This window comes from Arvicola amphibius, chromosome 12 (assembly GCF_903992535.2).
Source record: "Arvicola amphibius chromosome 12, mArvAmp1.2, whole genome shotgun sequence".
Lineage (NCBI taxonomy): Eukaryota > Metazoa > Chordata > Mammalia > Rodentia > Cricetidae > Arvicola > Arvicola amphibius.
Window position 1 is genome coordinate 126,954,994 of NC_052058.2, and position 23,960 is coordinate 126,978,953.

Sequence of the window (23,960 nt, forward strand, 5' to 3'; positions counted from 1 at the left end):
TATACATATATATATATATATACATAAATATGTGCACACACAAAGTAGTTGACCAAATAGAGCAAACTATCTCTAAACTGTTTTATAGAAAAGAGTTAGAGAAAGCAAAATTTTCCAAGTAAATGATCATGGAATCTATCTACCGGTTTTGAACCATGTCCCTTTAAGGGAAAAAATGTACATGAAACTTTTCTAATATTAATACCATACTGAACTATACATCAAAGATACAATCTGGGTCTCTCCAGGTAATATTAGAAGAGCAGCATGCAGTAACATAGACTAAGAAAAATAATTATAATCTCAGCATCAGAATGTACAGAAATCGTTTTTCCATGTTGTCTTCCTGTTAGTAGAAAGAGCATGACTGACTGAACCCCTCATTTGGATGATGGCTTTGCTCCCCATGTGGAAGCTTTAAAGGTAGCCTCACTCTAGTCTGTGCTATGAGGATAAAGGTAAATATTCACGCTTTGTTAGCATCTCTCCTTAATTAGTTATGTAGAAAAGCAAGGAACCAAATACACATATACATCCACAGTTCATGGACTGTAGTCTTTCCGAATTATTACAACTATTTTTAACATCTTCAAGAATTTCATTCATTGTATTTTGAACATTTTTCACGTTCTCCCCAACCTCCTCTCAGTTCCACCACCTAAATTTGTGTCCTCATTTTTTAAAAACTACTCAGTCTCTTTGGCCTATATAAGCTCAAGTGTGCAGACATGGGCAGAATAAGCTTTAAGTTTAAGTGCTTGTGAATGGTTTACTTCTTCAACCAAATGCAGATCTACCAGTGCCCACACCCTAAAGATAAGTCTTCCCTCTTGGTAGCTATCAGTTACCTACCATTTCTCAGTTAGCAGTGGGAATTTGTGCCCACCTTTCCCCTATCTGCTGGAATTTTGTCTCGCTTGAGCCTGCAGAGATCTTGGGTATGCTGTCACAACCAGGGTCAGAATTGGAACGACTATCAATGACACCTAAATAACATAAGATCATGGACATTTTAGGAAATCTGAGAAATGAATTATGGCCAACCTTCCATCACAAAAGATGAAGGATATAGTACTGAGATCCATGTGAGGGAATGTTGTATGCTATGAGAATAACTCCAGGGTGATTCTGATTTCATTGGAAAAGTGAGCCCTTAATTCATAAACACTTAAAAATTAAAGCTTATGAATATGTGTGGTGTTGTTGGGTCATCGTTGATGGTGACACAGTAATGTCATGCCAGTGCAGTTGAAAAGTACTTGGCTGAGAAGATAAGTACGAGACGGCATAAGAAAGAGAAGATGACAATGAAGGGACTATCAGTATTTGAAGTCCTAGAGGAAGGTGACTAGGGAAGAAATGCACTGCCATACTGGACATGAGGAAGAGGCCATTGTTCTCTAAGGGAAGTACCATGTCCATAGGCAGGAGAGTCAACACTGTCACGATCTTGTAAAGAGGAAAGATGATCAATAAGAACAACCAGGAGTTCTGTGGCAACCTCAACAAAGAAGAAAGTTAATGGTTAACAATCTGGGTTCCAGAGCCCAGCAGCCTGCCACATCTGACATCCATGTCTCTGTATGTATGTCTCTGGATGTTCGTGCATGTGGAGGCAGTGGCCTTGCTCTACTTGTCTTCCTTGATAATTCTCCACCTTATATTTTATTCATTTGTTTTTTTTAACATGTGGATATGTGTGTGTGTGGTGTATATCATGTGAACATACATTCTCGTGTGTATGACACTTGTATAATCAGGCACAGGTGCACATGTGTGTATGTGCATGTGAAGGCCTGAGACTGATGTTGTGAGTCTCTCTCGATCACTCCCCACCTTACCTTATTCGCTCAGGTAGGCTTTCTCAATTAACTCAAGATCATCAATATGGCAAGTCTTGCTAGCCAGTTGCCCCAGGGGTCTGACTTACTTCAAGAACACTGTAATTAGAGCTGAGCTGCCACACCTACCTAACATTTACATGGGTACTATGGAGATGAACCCCAATCTTTACACTTGTGTGGCATAGAAGATACCTTCCTAGTCTTCCACTTCATTTTGGAGTCTAAAGAAAACTCTCTCAGTAAACTCAAACCTCATTGTTCAAGCAAATGGACAATCCAGCAAGCACCAGGAGTCCTCCTGTCTCTCTTGAGCTCCCCAGCACTGAACTTACAGGTATGTACCGCCATAGCTGTCTATTTACATCGGGGTCAGAGATCTAAATGCAGGTCCTCACACGAGCACTGCAAGCACTTCCTTGACTGAGCCATCTCCCTGCTCTTACACTGTGTTCTTCAACCTGCAGGACCTTTTAAAACCTGCATTCCAGTAATTCCAGTAAGTAGAGAAGCAAGAAACAAAAGAGGATACACAGTTGATGGACTGATAGGCATGCAGATCTCTTAACATCATAGTGAAGGTGCTTGCTATGAAGAGAATACAAATACACAGACTTTCAAAGAGTTTGAAGCCTAGACAGGTAGGCTAGATTTTTTTAGATATAATATATAAAAATTTTATAGTATATAATATATAAATATATACTTACATATTTTATAAAATTATATATAATATAAATACCTATATTTAATAAATAAAATAAATATATAATATTTATATATACTATATCAATTTTATATGTAAAATTTAGTACCACATATCTACTCACATTTATATATATACATATATGTGTGAACAGATGTGAGTGAAGTCACACATACACACACACACATATACATATACATATACATACATATATATTCACTTATCATCTGTGAATGTCTATCCACATCTATTCAAACACACACACAAACACATTATGAATAAATATTAGTACAGATGTGGTGCTACGTGGTTCCAGGGCTGGAATGTCTGACTTATGTCCTGGAAAGGAAGGTAAGAGAGGGTATTCAGTCCAACTATGAGGAATGACTAGCAGCACAAAGGTACAGATGGAGAGAGGGGCTTTCTGAAATGGAAACCAAATTAAAAGGCCTGCGGGGTACACTATGTGTTCCTGGTTGGCTGCATTTATGTGGGAAAATAGGGACGGACAAACTGGGAAAGTAATTGGGGTCAGAAATCAGAGAGTCTTCAAAGACAAACCTATGACCGCTATGATACCCTGAGGGCAGCATGGAAGAATTCAGAAATCAAGTTGAAGGGTTTTAAGGGCTATGACTTTTAAAAGGAAGGCATGCATTAGAAAGAGTAAGCAACACAGGAAGCTTCAAGGAACATGGTGACTTGACAGCAAGATTTACCTTAACAAAGGCAGAAAATTTTAGATGCACAGAAACACAAAACACACACACACACAGATAGAGAGAGACAGAGAGACAGAGACAGAGAGAGACAGAGAGAGAGAGAGAGAGAGAGAGAGAGAGAGAGAGGGAGGGAGAGAGATCTTAAGGTACATTCGATGTTCCAGAAAACCTGATAATATTGCTTTCATTTTCCCCCAAACAACCCCAGCCAGTGTGCTCCATGTTCTCCATTGTACATTAACACAATCTATGAACACACCCAGTGTTTTTCATTTGACAGCAAATAAGACGCTAAGGAGATTAATAATTTCTTATAACTCCCCAGAACACTGGGCCTTGGTCTCTTCACCCTGGTCTGTGTTCTTCTCCCACATTGTGAAGCTTTCTGTGGGGCTGTGATGTCACCACATGCTCCCCGTGAGATGGAGAGCAAGAGTCACACTCACAGGCACACACATCACCATAGCAGAGCTTCAAGCCTTTAGAAAGCGTGCTGATAATCGTGCAAAACTAAAACTGTCTGCAAACCAGCATCTAGGTAAAAGATCCTCCAAAGGCATGTGCTTGCACTCACCCCTGCTCAAAGACCCAATGAGGCTCTGCATTTTCTTTTCTTTCTCCTGGTGTTTAAGTTTGCATATTTGCAAGGGCCATGAGGATCACAGAGGATGAAAGTTTTGATAATTAGAAAGCAGAAAAAGGTGGTGTTTACTGTCTCAGACATTGAAAGCCAAATGCCAAGCATAGCCCAGGAAAAAAGGAAGTAATCAGGTTTATAACACAGAAGGAAAACCCAGGGACTAGCCGATCAAGGGAGGACAGTGGGGTTAACGTCTATTTAAGAACTAGATGCCCAGTCAGTTCTGCATTTTGCCCTGTCAGGGGGCTGTGGCCCCACCAGTCTAGGAGAAGACGGTGCTAGGAACCACTGCACACAACCGAACGCCAACTCAGTATTGACTACCAGGAAAAGAAGAAAGCCATATTGAATGTTAGAATGTGGTTAACACTGCCTGGCCAAATGTAATGAGCATTTTCACCAGTCCACAAAACCCTGAATATAAAATCCTGACAATCAGGTGCTTCCCAAGAGCGGGGCCCCAGCCGAAGTCCATGTCAAACCCCAGAGATTAGTGGTTATCATTTCATTGCTCAGCTCTTAAATATGCGTGAAAAGCCAAGGTGAAACACTGGTGAGAAATGTCTAGAATAAAAAGCAGGTGAACATTTCATGGGAGGCAGGCACAGGAACCGACTTCACACATCATCACTAATGTCTGAAGAAAAGAAGGACAGAAGAGTCATGAAACAGAAAGACTATGTTCTGAAACAAGGTGGTTTGCCAGAGAAACAAAGATGGGGAGGAAAGAAGCAGTGCCCAGATACAGGAGAGGTGAGAGCGCTGGAAGACAGAAGGACAGACGTCCACATATGGAAACGCACTTAAGCACGAAAATTAATGAGAAAATTCCAAGACTCGGCATCAATATAACAAGCGCTAGCAAAAGGGGTGGAAGGCAAACATGAAGTCAAAGACTATAGACTTTCCCTAAGTCTTAAAGCAAGACATTTGCACATTTGAAGTTTATGAGTGTCTAATCGAAACAGCCCACTGAGTAGCCATCAGAATGGAGGGAAATGAAACCAGTCTGCTCTGGTCTCATATCCATTGCTGTGACTTTAAAGAACTCCTGATAAAAAGCAGTATAGCGGAAGCAAGGGTTGATCTGGGTTACAATGCCAAGCTGCAGCCCATCATTTCAGGAAAAGTCAGGCAGGGGCTCAAGCAGCTGGTTACATCACATCACAGTCAAGGGGGAGCGAGCAAACATATCTTTACTCGCTTCCTCCTCCCATGTAGGTCTCCCTCTCTCCTCCTCTTCTGGAATTGCTGCCCAAGGGATGGTACTGTCCACAATGACCTGAGTTTTCCTGCATCAGTTAAATGTAAAGATAATCCATGACAGCCATGTCCATGGGCCAACCTACTCTAGAAAAGCAATCAACTGAAACTTACCAGGTGATTTCAGACTGTGCCAAGCTGATGGTTAAAAGTGAGCAGCGCACTGAGTCACCACGGACACAAAAGAAGGGAAACCAGAAGTACACTGGGATTTTGAAATAGCATACCCTAACTTAAAATAATTCCTTAAAAGTCCCATTGAGACACTTATTTAAAGAATAAAATAATTTTTAAGTCACTAGTATTAAATGGAGCTTAAATTAATTTAAAAACATTTATATTTTGCTCATTAGATTCCAGTTTTCTAAGCAAACCATAAATATTCAGCCAACATTGTTTTTTAGAGAGTCAGTCTCAAAAATATCCCACCACGCACCTCTTATTGGGTGTTTTGTCAAGGTAGAAGAGTAATAGAAGGAAAAGCAGAGATACAGTGCTGAATCCCAGGGCTCCCTTCCACAGGGAGAGGCAACGGGCATCCCATGGCATGAGCTGTGGAGTGAGCCTAGAAACCAATCAAAGTGGGGTGGGGGGTTTCAGATGAAGCAGCCAATATCTCACAGGGCATTTATTCCTTGGGTGGGAGTTTAAGAATAAATTATGATAGGTACATACTAAATTAATCAAGAAGATGATTAATTAATGCTAAGGGGAACAAAGGGGCTTGCATACAAGAAAATCAACACTGCATACCCCATAATCTGTTCATGACCACCGCACACACAGGCACAATGATGAAAACACAGAATACTGACCTAGCTAGAGTACAAAGCAATAACCAGTAGCCAAATTAACTTGTGTGGGGGAACAATCTACAAATGGTCAAAATTGGAACTGTGATGACGTATTAAGTATTATACTGCTTTAGACACCAAGGGAACAGTGAGAGAATCTGTTAACAGATTTGAGCATGGTTGTCCTAGGGGTGGTTAGGAAATCAGGAAGGGTTCCCAGGGCCCATTTTTAAAGAAAGTCTTTGAGGCAGTGAGACCTAAGCGTTGAAAGCCACAGATTCTGTGTGTTCTAATTCTGGTTGCTTCACTTACAGCTATGGCATCTGACCCTGACAGAGCTGCTTAGGACTCTTCCCTTATAGCTGTGATTATCCAGTCTGGAGCAAATGGCTAAACCCTCTCTGCCTCAGTTGCTGCTTCTGTAAATGAGAGTAATAGCTTCCTTGTAGAGATTGGCAAGAATTGAATACATGTAACTTGAATGTTGCCTCGGGCATTATCATTCGCGCAAACACAGTATTTGAAGCATCCTCAGTCAAAATAAATAAGATTGAAATAACATGTTATTTTACTGTATTTGAACTCAACTTGTACATGCTGATCCAAATTTATAATTTAAAAAATTCTAAGAACATACCAGCATTGTGGTGGACTGAATACTTTGATAGTTAAGGACAGCCCAGTCTCTTAGTATCCTCGTTTATTATCTATTCACACAGAGAGAAAATTCCTTTACTTACAGAATGTTGGAGGCACTTTGTATCCCAATCTCCCATTACTTAACAATTTGAGAAATTGATGTAAGGTATTAATAATGTCTTCTAGAGGGAAATGAATGAACTCCTATTTGTAATTCTCTCCTTACCCAGAGAAACTATTTTAAGATCTGTCTTCATAGTTTGTGAATACTGACTAATTTTTAATAATTCTCGAGCCTATGTGAGTATGTGCTAAAAATTCATTCACCTAAAGAAAAAGTGAGAGGCCATTCAACAACCCTCAAGACAAAATATCATTTCCCTCCTGCAGATGGGGCCTCTGTCTGCTGCATGCTGATTAGTTAGTGGCTGGGATGCCAGCTAGCAGAGCGCTCCTTTGCCCAATTACAGCTTGGCATGGAATGCCAGCCAGAGCACAGAAATGTGCTAACCCAAGTGATCAACCGAAGACGAGCTCCATGCGGCTTTCACTCCCTGACTGTCATAGATTATGTCAAAAATAAAAGATACCAGGAATGAGCCAATAAGCCATGCGTGCATATCCACACTGCCAGCCATGACATTGCAAGTTCCTCTACCTGTTCACAGTGACCCCTAATAAAGACATTCTCATCTGACTGAAGCCGTCTCGGGGATGGCGATATTTCTGTTTCCTGAGGCAGCCTGGACTACTGCCTGTCAGCGATAATTACCAGTTGAACAGAGAACTTATCGCTTGCCTATTATTCTGTTAACACATCCACAATAAGAAGTAGGAAAGGAACACAGGACATTGAAGCTTACTAGAGACATGGGAGACAGGGTTGTGGCACTCACCAGAGTTTGCATATCAGGAAGACGATTACGTAGACAGACTAAGCAAGTGTTTCCAGAGGCCAAGGAGATAAGTCTGATTTGCTAAAATCAATTTCAGCCACAGGTGGCAGAGTCAGGGTCTCCTCACACCAACAGACTTCTTGGCGGCTGCCTGATAGAAATATTTTGAAAGATTTTATGAAGACTCTGACCCTAAGCAAATGATGTCGACTCTCAGCTTTTGTTCAGGGGGAATTTACTTCTCTCTGGAGAAGCACCGGTTGCTCATCTCCAATGTCAAACTTGATGGTAGAACCCGGTGGAGTCTATCTAGGAATGAGCTCAGTGTGACAGCATTTGCATGTTGAATGCTCTTCACGCAGAAGCTGGGGGAAGGGTGTAGAGTGTGGCAGCAGGTGCCTGTAACCCTAGAACGCAGGAGACTGAGGCAGTGGAACGATAAGGTTGCGATCAGCCTGGGCTAAGGAGAAAGCCAGAGGTCAGCCTGGGTGACACAGTGAGATAGCTTTACAAAAACCAAGCGGAGTTTCTCGGGGACTCCGGGTGACATCCTCACACCCGGAGGATGGAGCTAGGGCTGTAGGAAGCTCTTGTGACAGGGCTCCTTCTCCATATGTACCTCTTTCACTAGCCGTTTGTCATGTGAAGGTTATTAGGGGTTCCATTAGCCAAGCAAGTCCATGTGGAGTGGGATGGCGAGTCCTCTGGTCACAGGCCAAGGGGCAGTACAGCTGCCTCGTGTGGAAGATTTACTGTCGGCTTTTTGAGAGAATTCTCCACATTGATTTCCATAGTAGCTACCCTCGTTTGCAATCCCACCAACAGGGAATAAGGGTTCCCGCGTCCCCGTGTCCCCTCCATTCTGACTGGGGTTAGATGAAATCTCAGAGCCGTTTAAATTTGCGTCTCCTTAATTGATAGGCACAATGAACAATTTCTGAGATATTTCTTAGCCATTTTTATTTCTTCTTTTGAGAACTCTGTCCAAATCCTGGGCCTATGTTTTGAAAGGATCATTTTACTTTTTGTTTTCGTTTGTTCAGTTATTTGTTTTTAGTGGGTTTTTTTTTTTTTTTTACATAATCTGGATATTAATCCTCTGTCAGGTGTGTGGCTGGCAAAGATTTTCCTTCATTCTGTGGTCCTCCTCTTCAGCTGATGATTTCTTTGGTTGTGAAGAAGTTTTTATTTTATGAGGCCGGTCCCTTTTGTCAATTGCTGGCCCGAATTTTTGGGCAGATAGAGTTCTGGTCAGGAAGTCCTTCCCTACGCCAGCACCATGTAGGGTACTTCTTTGGTTTCTTCTGCCATTTCAGAGTTTCAGGTTTCACATGTAGGTCTCTGATCCATTCAGGGTTAGTTTTTAACATCTCGGTCAAAAGCTATTACCTGTATCTGTATTTAGGTTTTTGATTTTGTCCCAGTGGTCCACATGTCTACTTTTTATGGTTGTGCCATATCGTTTTCAATACTATGACTCTGTAAAATATGTAGAGATCTGCAATGGTAATCCCTCCAGCACTGATTTATTTTATTTATTTATTTTTGCTCAGAATACTTTTGACTACCTTGAATCTTTTATGGTTCCATATGAACTATAAGCAACTAAGGAATCCTGACAAGGGAAGAAAGAGTCTTCCCTGGGAGAGAGCATATTAGCTGGCTACTGATAACCAAATGGCAAGCCTTGAAAAATCTATCTGCAAGTAATATTATATGGACTGAGTAGGTTATATTTATATGCATAGGTATATACATTGTGTGTGTGTGTGTGTGTGTGTATAACAATTTAAAATAGGAAAAAAGGCTAGGCATTTATAAGAAAGCAAAGGGGTAAAAGTATGTAATTATATTGGAATGTATAAACATATAATCAACCAAGCCAAACTGAAATGAAAAGAAAAAGAATGAGGAAGAACTGAGCCAACTAATGGAATTAAAAATAGAAGTAGAGGGAGAGACACAGAGAGAAGATGGAGGAAAGGAAGGAAGCACTGGGAGAAAGGAAAGACAGAGGAAGGAGAAAGTGGGCACAGAGAAGGGGAGAGCTCCAGTGTATATACCTGCACCTCTGAGCCGAAGGGGAGCTGGGGAAAGCAGTGCTGAGAAATCATTCTTTTTAGGGGACATTTCACAATGACTCTGCTCAGTTTGGGTTGTGCACAACCCTCTTAAATAAGGCACCTGTACTACAATCCTTACCCACACGTAATCTGCACACATTTCCCTCTTCATTAACAACCTGATACCAGCTTGGACCCCCATCTACATGACATTGCATGCACACCCCTCTCCAAACACTAGAATACGTTTCTTTTCCTATCAGCCATCCATCAAACTCAGATTCCAACTCCAGCTGCATCTAGGAGTGAGGAACGGGAGGCTGATACTGCCTGAACTGGTTTTGGTGCATGTGCTATAAGACAAACTGGTCTTCTAAGAGAACTGCTGTGGAGAATCCCTCATTTACATCTTATGCATATGCATAACTGGTGTTCATGTGATTATAAGCATCCAGTGTGCTGAGTTTGTGGCATATGCTTTTAATTCTAGGAGGCAGAGGCGGCAGATCTCTGTGAGTTCCAGGCTGCCCTGATCTACAGAGTGAGTTCCAATCCATGGCTATATAATGAGAACCTATAAGAAAAAAAAATCAGATGCTTATGGGAAGGGACATAGAGTAGATATTCAATAATTTAAAAATCGTTACTCAGAATAGAGAAGCACAAACACAAGCCTTAGTAACTACCTCGTCCTTCCATTAGAACTCACAAAAGAAGTCCCAGGCGACAATATAACGCCTCTGAGTCCTCTCACTCCTGGGGCCTGTGACTCATAACAGCATGTCTCACCTGCACTATCACTGTATTGAATAAAGTTTCTTTGCTGCTTCTGTAAGACCTTGAATTTATCTTGATTCTTTTATTGAATAAAATGCCAAGAACTAGGAAACACCCCACCCTACCCAATCCCTGAACACTGGATACATAACTACCTTTTAAAAACTATCACTAACAGCTGGACTTGGTGGTACACACCCCTAATTCCAGCACTAGGGAAGCAGAGGTGTTTTTTTTTTTTTTCTGAGTTTGGGGTCAGTCAGATCTAGAGAATGAGTTCCAGGACAGGCCAGGCTACACAGAGAAAAATGCCAGGGGGAAAAAAATGCCAAAATGCATAAATTAAAAAGCAGATTTGCTTTGTAGGTCTGAATGTTGCCTGGAAAGTCACCTCAGTGGGATTTCTTTTTTACATGGTTTAAAATACAGGCCACTATTTTCTCAATTCTCAGCTCTTAAGTACACAAGAAATAAACCACCAGAGAGAAGCCACGAAGCCACACCAGCCTGTATCTGCCTTTGGTTCTCAGGGAAAGATCACATACAATTATATAAAGATTGTTACAGAAAGGTAAAAATTCCATGTCATATAATCATGAAGCAAAGAAGTCTGAAAAAAATGAATGGCATAAGTAGCATAAATAGCCCAATAACCTAGACCATGTGCTCCCTGCGTGTCCCTCTGTGGACCAGATTCTGTGCTATGCAAAGGAGATGCTAACACAGTAGTTCTGCCTTGTAATGCAATCACAGTCTTGTATGGGAGATGGTGGCAGAGGTGGAGAGGCAAATGGAACAGAAGGAGGTGCGTGTTTGGATGCTAAGGGACCTAGAGCATCCTCTGTGGAAATGTGAGGCATGAGTCAATTATTTAGAGGGGAGGTGCTCTTAAATAATCATGAATATGCATATATTTATCTCTCTCTCTCTCTCTCTGTGTGTGTGTGTGTGTGTGTGTGTGTGTGTGTGTGTGTGTGCAGTGCACATAGAAGCCAGAAGAGGGAAGCAGATCCTCTGGAACTGGAGTTCCAGGTGATTTTGAGTTGTCTGAAGTGAGTTCTAGAAACCAAATTTGGGTCCTCTGCAAGAGTAGTATACACTCTTAAATGATGAACCATAGTACTCAAGAACCATATCACTCAAGGGAAAATGCCATAGCAATTAGCACAAACACATGGAATTGAGGAAAGCACGGCACATTGACCAACATAAGTGAATCTGACGATGCAGAAGGACTGGTGTGGACAGGACTCTCCTGCACGATTAAATAAGACCCTTTCAAGAGGAGCTGGTTAAATTGTCATACTTCCAGAAACAAATGCATGCATACAAGAGGAGAATTTTTTCCTATCAGGCAGAGCAATACACATAGTGCTTTGGAAAGGGGACCAAAGAAAGCCTGACCACTAAGGAGGGCTGGTTCCCAAAGGGCCTGTCTTCTTGCCTAGTTCCCCAACACTATAGACAGTTGCCTCCCAAACCCAGTGCCAGATGTTGCTTTAAACATTATCTTGTCAAATTGCACCTCAATTTTCTCTCAGAATCTGGTTCAGGGACGGTGCTTTGCTAAGAGATTTTGTGTTTAAATGGTAGGTATGTTGTGGGTGATCCTAGCCGAGAGGCCTATGTAGCCCACAGTATATTCCAGGGGCTTCCTAAGGATAGCAAATCTGTCCTTCTAGAACAAGGTAGTGGCTTTTCAAGGAAACAGGTAGGAAAGTGCTCAGATTCCTAACAAACTTGAGGAAGCTGAGGGGTCAGCTTTAGGCAACAGGCAATCATGGATACTTGAGATAAATTCATCACCCTGCCAACCTCAATTTGGAAGAACACGGGCACCCACGGGCCACCTTACACATGGAGAATGCTCTCAGTTGGCTCGAAACCAAGACCTCCAGACAGACCTTCAGACTTCATCCCTTTGTTTCCAGTTGGTGGGAGGGGGTCCATAATTTCAGGAACATTGCTCCTCTCTTCCACCTGCTTGTCATTTCTGAGTATGCCTGCTCCCTTGGCTCCTCTGTGCGTTGGAGGGAGGTAAAGGAGGCTTTTCTGGAAGACTGTGGGGCTTCCTAGTCACTCTTTGGTGCCTGTCAGGTTCTCCAAGCCACACCACATGTCCACACCGACCATCTCCACACCACTGAGCTTGTGAAGAGATGGGTGAGAAATGTCCTGGGAAAGGAGGGATGGCAGTGCAGTGTAGCCTAGTGGTCAGAGACCGGCTGCACATCTGCCACCTCCACAGATACGGGTTAATGGTGAAGACCATCCTGGCTGGAGAGCACTGACGGCTTGGCTGCCACGTAGCAGATCCCATCTCCCTCGGGCTGTGCAGGCAATTCTCTTGGCCAGTCTCAAAGCCCCTTCTGCAGCCACTGTCACCTCCCCCATGAACTCCTTCCTCCCATAAACGGAACAAACCTTAATATTAACCTTACTCATGATATTTAATTTATGCATTTGTTTTCTGGGCATTGGGATTTTTAAAGCCATCTATTAATTCATTCTGAAGGCACAATTTCCATAATGTAATTTCTTGGGTAGAAAGGAAATGGCTTTCTTCCATCATTACATTTTCTTCAGGTACCAATATGAATGTTCCATTTAGCCTCACAATTAGTCTTATACTTAACATATGCCGACTGCTCAGAGACACATTTATTACTTTCATTGCCTAATGCTGTAGAAGAGATGCTCAGTGTAGTTGGGTACCTTCCATCTCTCAGGTCACACACACACACACCAAAAAAACAAAGCAGCGTTTTTACTCTCTGTACACAACCTGACCCGATATAGATGCATCAAAGGCTGCTGTTTTACAATGGCACCCAACACTGGTTCCTTCTATATACAATTTATTTTTATCATTTTTAACTGTATGTATGAGTATGAGAAATGGATATGTGCCTGTGTAATATGGTGGAGTTCAAAGGAAGACAACAGATGTTCTGAAACAAACGTTAGAGATGACTGTGGGTCACCTAATAGCAGTAGGTGCTCTCAACCACTGAGTGACCCCCTCAGTTCCGGTCAGTGAGTAATTTGAATATTTTGCCAATATTTGCTCCCCAGCACAGTTCACAGTGCAGCGCTGAGCCTAGAGACTGACTATGGCATTTCCTAGTAATGCTGCCCATCAGAATTTGTTACTTAAAAAAGAAAGGCAAGCTTGTCCTGACTGCTCAATAGGAAGTCAATGCTTAGTTGCCTGTTTTAAAATAAAACAGACTGATGGGTATTTATATTGCTCTGCTAATCTTGTGAGTCATTTATACCGTGACAGCGAGAGTACCAACACCTGTGATATTCACCAAAGCGCAACCCCAGCTCTGGAAAGAATCAGCACTTGTCAAGTCAAGGCATGTTATTTCCACTACCTCTGAGATTCAAGCTAGCTTAGCATGCTTCCTTTAAGCCCCAGGAGACTCAGCTACTGTCTACTAAAGTATAAGCTTTAAATGCTAAGTTCTGACACCGCTAAGCAATGAGCTGTGATTTCAGTGTATCCACGAGACTCTCTTCTGCCCATTGGAAATGCAGCGGAAGGATAAGGCTACATGATCTACCTAGACAAGCCAAGGACCACGGCCAATGGAGTAGGCAGGCTTTTTTCACGAGTCTGCTTCTGCCCCCCTCTTCTGCCAGTGCCCTCTTTCTTGTTTTGGGAAGGCAGCATAGCTTCCAGTAGCCCGCAGCCCTTTATCAACTTACAGCTATAAATGTCTCTCCAAGAAAATCAGTTCTATTTTCTAGTTCCAGGTACATTTTCAAAGGATGTATTACTAAAATATTAAACATAATAATCCTTTCTGGGCTTGGAGGCTTTTCTTTCTCACGGAGTTAAATCACTATTATAAACGCTTCCCTGTTTAGGACCATAACAAGTTACTTGCTGATAAATTGGCAACAGTGCTTGCTGATAAGCATTTGTCTGACAGGAAGTTTACGAAATCAGTTTAACTTGTTCCAATGCTGCTTGTTAGAGTTGCCATCAGCACACAAACAACAGCAGCGCAGATGGGAGCAGGGGGAGCAGAAGGGCCTCTCATACCTTCCCAGCCTTGAGAAAGTAGCAGTCACGCTTCAACTTCCGTGGTCTCCGCAAGAAACCGCACACACTGCCATGTGAAGGAACACCTACTTGGAAAACCTGATGAAGTCTCTGTCAGGGACCCACCATACTAAGCCACAGCAAGATCCTCAAAATTCCCAGTCTCTGACTGGCCAGGTGTCTGCCTCCTCAATTCTAGCATCTCCCTGTATCATCGATAGCGGAGGGAGGACACTCGGAAGAATAATCCTGCTGTCCATGTAGCCCAGACGAAGGCCACTGTGCGATCTGCTCTGTCCCACATCTGTTCTCTATCAACTCAAACCTGCTGCAGTGACAGGAAAACTGGCATCTCACACTCCAGTAAGTGACAAGAGTTATCTTCTAATTTCTGCAGAACCAAGTGATTCTGCGTTCGTCTGTGGTGGAGCGTTAAGTGGCCGTTCTATGTGGGACCGCTGAGATACTGACCTCAGTCTCAGGAACATCTCTCTGGATTACAGCAAGGGAGGGTACAAAGGAAAAGGCAACCTCCTGCTCGAGTGCACTGCACACCTAGGTGGATATCTAAGGCACTTAGATCACAAAGAGCAGTTTCTCATTCTCGTTTTCTTAAAATACATATATATTGAGATTGCCCAGCCCTGTAGGAGTTAAAGATAGGAAATACATAGGGCGCCAATGTTCTGAATACATATGTCACATTAATACAATCTAGTGGCTACCAAGGCCTTGAACAGGGACATAGACGACATGACTGTGGTATGTATATAATATATATATACATATATATATATTATACACATATGCATATATATGCGTGTGTATGAATACATATATACACACGCATATATATATATATATATATATATATATATATATATATATATTTGTGAAGTACAGCAGTAAGCAGCTCTGCACATCCTAAGGGAGAGAACTCTTCCTACTGCTATGACTAAAGATCATATTAGCCTTAATACTGATTGCCAATTTGACAGAATCTAGAATAACCCAGGAGACAAACCTCTGCACATGTCTATGGAGAGGTTGTCTAGGTTAAGTTGGGGTGATAATTTTGTTTGTGAACTAAAAAATAAAGCTTGCCTGAAGATAGGAGTTTGGAGCTCAGCCACTAGTTAACCACAAAGGCCAGGTAGCGGTAGCACACACCTTTAATTCCAACACTCGGAGGCAGAGGCAGATGGATTTCTGTAAATTCATGGCTACCCTGAGCTACACTAGACTGATCCAGTTTTAAAGAGAAACAGAGCCAAGCGGTGGTGGTTCACACCTTTAATTCCGGTACTCTGGAGTCACATGCCTTTAATCCCAGCACTAAGGATGGGAAGACGGGAAGTGATGCGGCTGGGTGGAGAGAGAAATAAAAGGTGGGAGGAGACAGGAGCTCGAGGGCATTTAGTCTGAGGATTTGTGGAGACAGGATCTTGCTGACTTTGATCTGAGGATTCAGTAGAGGTAAAAGATCTCTCTAGTGACTGACTCCTTTACTTCTCTCATCTTTCAGCATTTACTCAAATATCTGACTCCAGGCTTTTATTATTAAGACCAATTAGAATTCATGCTACCTTAGGTTAATTGAGGTGGTGTCATAGTTAGGGTTTCTGTTTTTGTAGGAGGAGGCCACTAGTTAGTTCCTGGCCGCTTAGCCCCAAAATAATCACACAGAAACTATATTATTTAAAACACTGCTTAGCCAATTACTTAAACATGTTGCTAGCTAGCTCTTACATCTAGAATGAACCCATCTCCATTATTTTATATTTTACCACAAGGCTCATGGCATACCAGCAAGGTTCCAGCATCTTTCTCCCGCGGGGCTACATGATTTCTCTCTGACTCCACCTTCTCTCTCCCAGCATTCAGCTTAGTTTTCCCTGCCTAGCTCTGTTCCCTTATAGCTCTGCTATAGGTCCAAAGCAGTTCCTTTATTAAGCAATGGTAATCACAGCATACAGAGGGAAATCCCAAAGCATTCTATTGATGTGAAGAGGTATTATTATCATGGCAACTTGTATAAAGAAAATATTTAATTGGGGTTGGCTTACAGTTTCAGAGGTTTAGTCCATTATCATCATGGTGAGATGTGGAGGTGTGCAGGCAGACATGGTGTTAGAGAAGGTGCTGCAAATTCTACAACTCAATCCACAGGTAGCAGAAGAAGACTGCCATACTATGTTTAACTTGAGTGTAGGAGACCTCAAAGACAGCCCCACAGTGACACACTTCCTCCAACAAAGCCACACCACCTAATAGTCTCACTTCCTATGGGCTAAGCATTCAAACAAATGAGTTTTGGGGGATCATACATTTCAAGGTGGGAAGACCTATCATCATTCTATGAGCTAGGGCCTGGCTAATGAAGTAGCAGAGAGCAAGCTGAGCACCAGCATTCGTGACTTTCTGCTTCCTTCCTGACTATAGATGTGTTTTGAGTAGTTACCTAAAGTCCCCATTGCCATGACTCACTTCTGCACCAGGATGGAGTGCCTCCCAAACTGTAAACATATATAAATTTCCTTAAATTTACTTTGGTCAGTGTGCTGGCTAGTTTTAAATATCAACATGCTACAACCTAGAAACATCTAGGAAGAGAATCTTCATGAGGAGTTATCTATGTCATGCTGGCCTAGGGGTCTGCCTATGGGAAACTGCCTTGAATACTAATGGATATAAAAGACCTAGACCACTGTGGGTAGCGTCATTCTCTAGGCATGTGCTATGTAAGATGGAAGAAAGCTAGCGAGCAGAAATGTATTGTTTCTCTCTGCTTTGATGATGGACATGGTGGTGTAACTCAGTCTCTGCCTGACTTCCCTGCAATTATGAACCATAGCCTACGACTATAAGATAAATAGCCCCTTGCTTTTCTCAGGAGATTTTATCACAGCAACAGAAACAAAACTACAATACAATAGTAAGGCATTTCATCACCGCAAAAGGAAAAGTCACAAACACAGAAGGTAAGACAGGAATTTCCAGCAGTGTTTTAATCCAGTCTATCTGTATTGTCATAGTTAAACTCATACAATCACATAAAGCAAGTATCCTTGGGCCCTGACAGAGTCAAGGACCCTGGCTTGAAGAAATGGACGTTATGTGTTGCTGTATGCACTTTGACACACTTGAGGGTATAGATGCTGGAGCTGAAACAAACATGGCCATTCACTCATGGATACACTGCTAATACCAGTAATGCAAAACATGACCTAGCGTGTCTGTCTCCAAATCTCTTAACCGGAACACAATTCCCCCCGCATGTGAGTATGGTCTTACAAACAGCTCCTTTCTCATCTTAGCTTCTGTTTAGTCTTATGCTGTTCCCTCAAGCAAAGGCTGTATTTTCTTTGGAATTCTACAGTCTCAAAAGAAGGGGAGTGATTACATTTTGGCTTCCTATTTCATTCTAGACCTAGGAAGGGGCTTTTTCCTCCCACCAAAGATAATTCTGCCCTCCCCCAGCCTGGCCCTCACTGCTGTGGCTGCTCGTTTCTTGAAACGCCCCTCTCTTCTCGATGATTTCGGCATCAACCCTAACTCAGTCTATGAGAAAATAGAAGTTACTGCATATGATCCTTGCAATCACATCTGCAGTTTTCAAAATTCTAGCTGTAATTTTTTTCTATTGCGTACGCCAGTGGAGAGATGATTATGGCTTATGCTACCGCAGAGGTGTTCGGTGGTAAAAAATGACGGTATTGCGGATAAAGGACAGATCTCTGATTTGTTGGTGGGGTGGTATAAAACATGAAAACGAGAAACTAAAGATAACATTTAGGTCTCTGTTCTAAGCAATCTGGTGAAAGACAACCCTATTGCCCAGCTGGGGACAGACTTAGAGGAAGAAGTGAAGAAACAGTATCAGTTGTACGATTTTGAGATGTAATCCCCTCCCCTAGTTCCATTTTTATTCCTGAGGTATGGTTACTCAGAGACAACTGCCATCTGAAAAGGTTCCATGGGAAATTTCAACAGTAACTCCCAACTGTCAAATTTTATGGGATTTGATATTTAGAATGGAGAGACTATGCACTGGGAGATGAGGCTCAATATGTCCAAAAGGGGCCAGGTTTCACAGGGCAAGGGGTCATGTTAGAGTTTAGGCTTCCTTCAAAAAAAAAATAGTTTTTGAGGAAGAAACATTGAGATAAATTAATGGATGGGCGGAGATTGATGGGTGGACAGACAGACAGATTTAATGTTCTGAAAACCACTTCTCAGGTCTGTGTGCGCTTGAGCATGTTTTGGGTCTGCATGTTCCTGACAAGTAACTTTCTACCTGTGTATGTTCAAATTCATAGCCCGGGTCATGCACGTTCTCTGACTGGTTGACTGATCCCAACTGAACTGGAAATTTCTTCACTCACATTTATATCAGTTTTGTCTTTTTACAAATAATTCATAGTCAGATTTCTTAATAGTCCTAAATTATTTTTGAGAGTTGCATTCCTCACAGTAACTAATTTATCCAAGAACATCCCTATGCAACTAAGGAGATTCTTAACCACTATTGGAGGGGATCCTTCCATATTAACCTCCCCATAGAAAAGATTTCAGGTGTCTCTGAGAGTTACTAACATAAATATGGGTCTGGAGAGGTGGCTCAGCTGTTGAAAGCACTTGCTACTCATGCCGAGTTCAGTTCCCAGCACCCACATCAGTGGGTATAACCACCTGTAACCCAAATCGCGGGAAATCTAATGCCCTTTTTGGCTTCTGCAGTTACCTGCTCAGTGGGTGTTCATACAGAGAAGTAGGCACACACACACACACACACACACACACACACACACAAATAATTTTAATGAGACTACTCCATGTTTGCTTCAAGAGTTCATCTCACTGAGTCTTGATCCTTGGCTACCCCTACTCAACTTCTTTTCTACCTGTATAAAGCAGTCCAAGCGGGATAACTTTTCAAAACCCTTCCTGAGCCATCAGGAAATTGCTCTGTAAGCAGAGATGTACATAACATCCTAGCTGTTCATGGTATGGATATGACTTTACAAGCGGGCTGGTCTCTAGCTGGGTCGGGTCCTCCTATCGGATCGGTCAGTCTTTCTTTCCAGCATTCTGTCTGCAAACCCAAGAGCAGAATTTCAGAAGGCAGCCTTCCCGCGCTCTTCCTCCTTCCATCACCCACGTTTCAGAGCTCTGTCTAGAGTGCCACATGCACCTTTTGCCAAAGGCTTCCCATTTCCCTCGCTATTTGCTTCAAAATCTTCAAATTTCATCGTCTCTGACTCACAGCCTGGCAGTTCATCAATTTTATTATTTCTGGTGATAGCTTGGTATAACAACTCAACTATTCCAACCTCCTCCATGCCCCCACCTCTCACACTACTCGTGAGCTGCTGGAAAGTCTGCACCTGCAAGATGTCTGCCGTCCTTAGGATATCCTCTAATTTAAGATTTCAGTGACATTATTAGTGTGAGCTGTCACATTACTCTTTCTGTGCCAGACCTCCCTCCCTGGCCTTCTTTCTGCTTCTGGCTTCCTGGCATACCGTGTGGTGTGCTCAGATTCCTAAGGAAGAGACGCATCTAGGAAGTAGCTCCTCCATGCAAAGATGCTTCCTGTCGGAGAGATGCGTCTAGGAAGTAGCTCCTCTGTCTATGCAAGCACTGTCTGCAGAGTGCTCACACCTCACTTCCAAGAACTACCGGATTTTTAGAAGCTTTAGAAGAAAGACTCGCTTATGTGCTGAAAATGGAGACAGTGAACCTAACCCGTGCTTTTCTTTGAAACCAGACACCCATTAGCAGCCCAGACTTCATACTGGGGTTGGTTTGCACATCTATTTCAGGAATTGATGGCTAAAGCTTGGGTGACCCCTCACTCTTGTGACCCCAGACATGCCTGCTCTCTTCTAAAATCTTCCAGATACCGAAGCGCATATTCCATTAGGAAGACGATTTGCCTAATGCTCGCTCATGAGGAAACTTCTAAGGATTATAGTATGCTCCCCGTTGGCTAAGCATTGTTGCAGGTGTGTGCTGGCTGAATAAACAAGCTGGTGTAATATGTGGTGATGCAGGCTGAGGTCATGGAGCTTCTCAGGACACAGTGAAGGACGATCACCTAGCCTAAGGCATCAGGATGGGCACCCAGGACTTGGAAAACAACTAGGGAAGACTGCATCTCCACATGTTACAGCATCATTAAAGTATCCTCTGAGTTACCTGAAAATAAGCCCCGGGAGGGAAAGATAATTAATACATTCTTATAGACAAAGGAAGGGCATTAAGAGATACCAACCAAGTGTGGCGACCTGCTCCTGACACCTGAACAGTTATGTGCAAGTGCCTCCCACTAGCTCGCCAGTATTCTTTAGGGTGACTGTAAGGATACAGAGCAGGTAACAGTAGTCTGCACTTAGCGCTTTAGCTCTGAGTGCCAGGTAAATCATTACACCTTTTGTAAAGAACTCCTGACATATCTGATATATCACAACCCCAGTGAGAGCAGAGACACAAATATCAGCAGGAGAGTGGCGTTCAGGAGAAGGTGCTCACACACCATTTGACCTTCTCTCTTCCCTGAGCTATCCCACCAGGCCTTCTGACTCACCCTCACGGTCTTCCATAACTACAGGCGAGTTAGAGAGAGGATCGGACATACTGGACCTATGCCTCCCAATTCCTTCTTCTGCACTAGAGATCAGTGTGCCCACAGGTCCACCCCTCTAGGTTTCCTCCTGTCCTGAGGAAGGAGAGCAAGCCTCACACGGGCATCCTCGCTTTCACGTGCTTGTTTTCTTTACCTTCCTTTCAGCTGGGAATCAGTGTGGGAAGCCACCCTTTCTGGGCTCTTCTCAAACCACAACAGTTCTTCAAAATGAATCAATAAATTGAGTTTTCATAACAGATCCGCTGTGAATCAGCTTGAAGAGATGACCACATCAAGTCCCCTGATCAAACCCAGCTTCCGAGACAAACAGAACCCTGAGCCAACCCACAAGGGAGCCACAGGACACATGTGTGTTTTGAGCGCCGTATCCCTCGAAGCAGTTATCCCCAATCCCAGACTCCATTCCGGCCTTAGATCCTGTGACACTCTTGGGAAGTCTTTTTTTGTTTGTTTGTTTCAATTAATTCTTGTTCACAACATGTAGGACCAACTTCACAAGAATGTGTCACCTAGAAGGACTCCACCCTCAGGGTTGGGCATTCTGAAGTCAACACTGCAACATTCTTAATAACATCACAAACTTGGATTTGTTCCAAGCATGGCTGAGGAAGATCTGGAACGAGGATTCTCCTGGGCACATCGATTCTTAGTGCAGAGATGAAGAATGAGGCAGGCCACACACACCCAAAAGGTCTGTACATCCTCTCCCTTACTCAGCAGCTCTTGGGTAAGACAAGAGTCTGGGTTGGATGCCCTAGAAAGCTAGAGCTTTAGTCCAAGTACAGAACCTCTGGATGCCTTTCTCCCTCTTTATCCTAACTACCCCTTACAGGCTCTGTTAACAGACAATGAAAGGTTTGGGCTTGAGCACACGTTGTGCTATTTCCAGAATATGAAAGACGGTGTGTCCTAGGTGATAGATGTCAAGGACCTGATACACGACGCAAATCTTCAGGGAACTGCCTCAGAGATCATCAAATCCTGGAGTGCGCTGTCTGTTGTGGACTTAGAATACGGAATCTGGAGAAGGGGAGATGCTTGGTTCAAGTTTCCTGTCTTAATCAAGGTTAGGACGTGGAGGCCATATCAATCTGAGGATTCCCTACTGCGGGGAAGACCTATAGCTATCCTGTGGGTCAGTAATCACACAGAAACTGTCTCTATGTCCAAGGAAAGGACACTAAATGGTCAATTACCAGCACGAATGAGAATAAATATTTCAGCGCCTTGAGGAGCTAGCTTTGCCTGCTTTTGTAAGAAACCCTCATCTTCATTTGTCTCTGGGCCCTGCAAATCAAAGTCAGTGCTCATGTTGCTTCCTGTTGCTGGCAACCAAAAGAATCCTAAAGTGCACACCAGCCTACTACAAGGCTCAGTATTTTTGTAATTCTTATGAGCCTCTTGTATGAACCAGTGTTGATTTGTAAAATGTTCTACTTGGATTGGAAGCACTGGTTCACATCTTTTTTTTTTATTTTATTTTTCAATGTGTCCTCTGGGGCCCTGTCTTGCCTCTGCTTTTTGGCGTCCAGACAGAATCCCCACTCACTGTGTATTTACAAAGTAAATGCCAATATTATCAGCCACTGAGACAAGAATGCTTTCCAGGATCACCAGATTTTATCCAGCTAATGGCAGATGAGGAAGGAGGCTTAGTCTATCAGCTACATATTGACAACTGCTTAGTTAAAGCCTGATTTCCATTTCAGCACTAATGCTGGGCTGGTAAGGCAGATAAACACTCTCCCACTCAGAACCTTAACCCTCAGTCAGGTTATGCTAATCTTATTTGGGACTGTCTGCAAGCATTCTGTCCACTTAACCCTAAATGCCACGATATTTAGCAATACATACTGCTTGGTTTAAAGTGTTTTATTCTGCTTATCAAATATGTGAGCAAAATTTTATCTTGAAAGTTACACATTTTCCTTATTACTATCTTTCCTTTCTGCTTTCCTTTTTGTTTCTGGCTGGGAAAAAAAGATGTAGGAAGGGTAGGAAAGAGGAAGGAAGTGGTGTCTCTTCTTTGATGGGGCTGGTTATCACATAGCTAATGAACAGCTATAGGATGCCAGGCGTGTTCTTTTCCTAGACATTAAGCTGTAGGGGATGGGGCCACGTGCTTGTTACCTAAGCCTTCCACCTTCACGGCAAGGCCAATAACACAGAGACAAACACAAATGTGTAACCTAGAGTGTCCATTCAGTCCCTTTATGAAAAGCAGAGAAGCAAGGTTTGGACTTGGGAACATTAAGGGTCCACTGTTGGTAGACACCTCATGATGATTCTATGATATGTGAACATCAGGGTGGAGACTTAAAGGATGTGACCACCCATTAAGACTGAGAGTATGTCAGCGTCCAAGAACTAACAGGAATCAATGTGCGTGTGTGGATAAAGCATGCGGACAGTGAGTGGCCAGCTGGGAGGAACCAGGGGTGAGGCTCCGCAAAAGACTAAAGGAAGGGTGTGAAGACGACCATAAAAGTACATGAAGCCAGACCCTAGCTGAACTCTAACCAGCATTTCTTGTTTGTTTGTTTGTTGTTTTTGTCTGTTTGGGGTTCTTTTTGTTTGTTTGTTTGTTTTGTTTTTCAAGGAAAGCTTTGGAGCCTGTCCTATAACTCGCTCTATAGACCAGGCTGGCCTGGAACTCACAAAGATGTGCCTGCCTCTGTCTCTGGAGTACTGGGATTAAAGGCAAACGCCACCATGCCTGGCTTCCAAGCAGCATTTCTTTTTTTTTTTTTTTTTTTTTTTTGGTTTTTCGAGACAGGGTTTCTCTGTGGCTTTGGAGCCTGTCCTGGAACTAGCTCTTGTAGACCAGGCTGGTCTCGAACTCACAGAGATCCGCCTGCCTCTGCCTCCCGAGTGCTGGGATTAAAGGCGTGCGCCACCACCGCCCGGCTCCAAGCA

The 23,960-nt window shown here is 42.9% G+C and overlaps 1 protein-coding gene across 1 annotated transcript in view; it reads right to left on the reverse strand.

The window, feature by feature from the left end:
* Nell1 (neural EGFL like 1) overlaps window positions 1–23,960 on the reverse strand; it is an 834,960-nt gene that overhangs the window by 275,133 nt on the left and 535,867 nt on the right.